Source organism: Propithecus coquereli, unplaced genomic scaffold, assembly GCF_000956105.1.
Source record: "Propithecus coquereli isolate 6110/MARCELLA unplaced genomic scaffold, Pcoq_1.0 Scaffold15, whole genome shotgun sequence".
Taxonomy (NCBI): Eukaryota; Metazoa; Chordata; class Mammalia; order Primates; family Indriidae; genus Propithecus; species Propithecus coquereli.
Genome location: NW_012139413.1, coordinates 5,785,150 through 5,788,474, shown reverse-complemented (window position 1 = coordinate 5,788,474; position 3,325 = coordinate 5,785,150). Strand labels below are relative to the sequence as shown.

The 3,325-nt window shown below is 39.1% G+C and overlaps 1 protein-coding gene across 2 annotated transcripts in view; it reads right to left on the bottom strand.

The window, feature by feature from the left end:
• Positions 1-3,325, bottom strand: part of FNDC3B (fibronectin type III domain containing 3B) — a 340,114-nt gene that overhangs the window by 104,668 nt on the left and 232,121 nt on the right. The gene's annotated exons all lie outside the window — the stretch shown is intronic.

Here is a 3,325-nt window from a genome sequence, read left to right as displayed (position 1 = left end):
ACAAGAATTAGGTTTTAGAAATTAAAGGGGAAAAGTGCTTGGAGTAGAGAGGATAGGGTGGGAAGAACATGTATAAAAAATGTAAATGATAGATTTAAACTTAAGAATCTGCAACTTATTAGAGGAGCCTCTTGATTTTCACAAGGGGCTTGATGGGACCTAATTTTGAGTTTATAGTAGATTCCATTTAATGGTTCGACCTATGAGATAAATGCTGGAGATAGAGGATTACCAAGACAATGTCTTTTTTCCTAAAACATTTCAAATCTAGGGATGGAGGGAGGATGGGGGAAAATAAAAGCAAATGAGTCATTAGAGTGCCATGTGTGAGAGGTGCTATGGAAGAGGTAATGTGAAAGAGGATTGGAGAAGGATGGCCTAGGAACCAACATCTGGCTGAGCCATGTGGACAAGCAGGCATTTCCAGGAAAAGGGGGACACGGAACTAGGGGAGAGAGTGGGTTAGCAAGGCCAGTGCTTCGCAGAGCAGTTCATCCTCATTGCTTAGGTCTAATCTCAAAGTTATCTTTGAAATACCCCACTCTAACCCCTACTCCTTGCCCTAGCGTCATTCTTGTCACTTTTATATCCTATTTCCTTCTTACCGATTATCAAAATCTGAAAAGAATTCTCTTGCTTATTAATTGTCTTTCCTACTAAAATACAAGCTGCAGGAAGGCAGAGATACTACAGGTCTAGAGTAGGCATATTTTTTCCATAAAGAATCAGATAAATATTTTAAACTTTGTAGGCCACATGTAGATCTGTTACATATTCTTCTTTGTTTTCATAATCCTTTAAAAATGTACCAGCCATCTTAGTTTGCGGACCATACAAAAACGGGCTTAGGGCGGGCTGCAGTTTGCTGACCCCTACTGAGGACATGGTCACCATTTACCCTCAGCACCTAGCACAGCTCCGCATGTTCAGAGCTAAATAGTTATTTCCCGACTAAATAAACGAACAAGTCTGTATTAAAAATCACAGAAAGTTCTAGCTGGCACCACCCTAAACTTTAAAAGGATAGGTTCTTCATTTTTTCCCCATTGCATTCTGTTTAGTAGAACATGTTTACCTTTATTCTGGTGAGAAAAACAAATTAGCTGGTAGCAATATCATAGTTTTAAAAACTGTAATTTTAAAAAAGAAAATCCACATTCAAAAAACCAAATGTCATAAGCCCATTTATAATCATGTATTCATGTTGTGATACAGGTAATAAATTGTATCCATAAATGAAAAGTGGACATACCCTCACATTTTCTGGAAGCCCCTACTAAGCAAACTGTAAATATTACGTATGTCAAATTGTCAGTTAAAAAATCCTAAAACCCCAAAACAAAACATAAGCACAATCAAAATAAATGAACTGGTTCAGTTGTCAAAGACAAAATGTTCTCAACTTCTGGTTATTCTAGAGTTTGAAGGACATTGGTTTCAAACACTCACATAGCTTCATTCAAACAACTATCTGAAGGCGATGACTGGTTTACTTCTGCCATGAATGACACATTTAGATTATCTTAGAAGGGCAAGAAGCCAGATCCTATCCTTGGGGTAATAAAAGTTTAGACCAGAACAGGGACGATCACCTACTCAACATAGAAAGAAGGGAAGAATTAAAGAGATCTGCAAATAGAGAGTCCTCAGGACTATGCACTAGAAATAGGCTATGAAAGAATGGAAAGTTAAAAAAGGATGCTTTGTTCCACAAAAATTGGAGAGCCCCCTCCCACCCTGCTTTCAAATACAGATGACAGAAGAAATAGTTATGCTTTTGACTGAAAAAAAAATGGGGAAGAAAGCTAGATTAAAAGGAAAAGAGATCTGTCCAACATTGAAAAGAATGGGTTTCGGGTAAGAGCCAGAAATACAAGTGAAAGGTCCTAAAATAAAAACAACTTCCAAAGAGAGGCGAGGACTTTCCTTGTCTGTCTGCCTTTGATTACAATCATAAAAACTGACATTTTCTGAGCACGTAGGTACGTGCTTGTCTATGCATCACCGCTTTGCTAATTTTTATAACATCCCTTGCAAGATGGCCGTTCTCTGCTCTACTCCACAGTGCTGAGGAGACTGATGTCTATTTAGCACATACAGTTTTCATCTCTAGTGCTGGGCACAACACCTTTAAGTGTCTTTGTTGACTGAGGAATGAGGATGAGGAACGAATGAAGAAACTGAAGCTCGGAGAGCAGATGTGATTTCCCCAAGGCCACAAGTCTAGTACCTAGTCCCAAAGCAAGCAGAACCTTTGACTATATCATGGAGAATTAATAGAGATCTGGGGATCAGAAGGGAGGATGCAGACAGAGAGAGCAAAGGGTTGAGACTGGTGAAGTGTTGGCCTTGATGTGGATGAAAGAAAGAGAAGGCAGCAGATGAGACCCTCGAAGTCCCATGAGAGGGCTTGTGTTGGTTTTTGTTTTTATTTCAATATATTTAGGGGGTACAAGTGTACTTTTGTTACATGGATACATTGTATAGCAGTGAGATCTGGGCTTTCAGTGTAACCATCACCCGAATAGTATACACTGTACCTAACAGGTAATTTTTCATCTCTCAGGATTTTCTTTTTTTTAAACTTGGGAAAAGTTGTCAAATGAGCAGAGCAAAGGCCACTGAAACGTATGTGAGAAAAGGAAGAATAAGTGGGCCATGAATGGAGATAAAGAAAGGATTTTGAGAAGATCAAAAATCAAAAGAGCAGGATGTACGGATGGAAGGTAGAGTCAGAACAATCATTGTCCTGTTGTGTCTGGTCACTACCCTGCTCTATCAGGAGAAATGTGGTATCAATGCCAGGCAGTCATTCTGTCTTCTTTCAGGGTTCTAATTGTGAATGTGGAAAAAGAAGAGAAAAATGCATTTACAACACATTTATTTAATGCTTTTCCATTTGTGCTGCCACAGAAGAAAAGAAAAAAACTAAATCCCAGGCATACAACTTTCACCAAACAATAGTGAAAATAAAATCTGTTTAAGTGAACTTAAGTGACAATTACTTACCACATATAAACTCTTATATGAGGGTTAACAATCTGGTATGAAAATGTCAAAATTCACAACTCTACTACCTAAATAACGGAGTTAACTAAGCTCCTGGCCTACCTCTCCCCAAACATGATTTAAATGTGCCTGGGAGTAGACTGATTATCACCCTTTCCGTAAAACAGCTTCAGAGCCCAGCTATACGAAGAGAATGTCAGAGTTTGGATGAAGCTTCTGCCTGCTGGCTGCGTTCTCTCTCTCTCTCTCTCTCTCTCTCTCTCTCTCTCTCTCTCTCTCTCTCTCTCACACACACACACACACACACACACACACA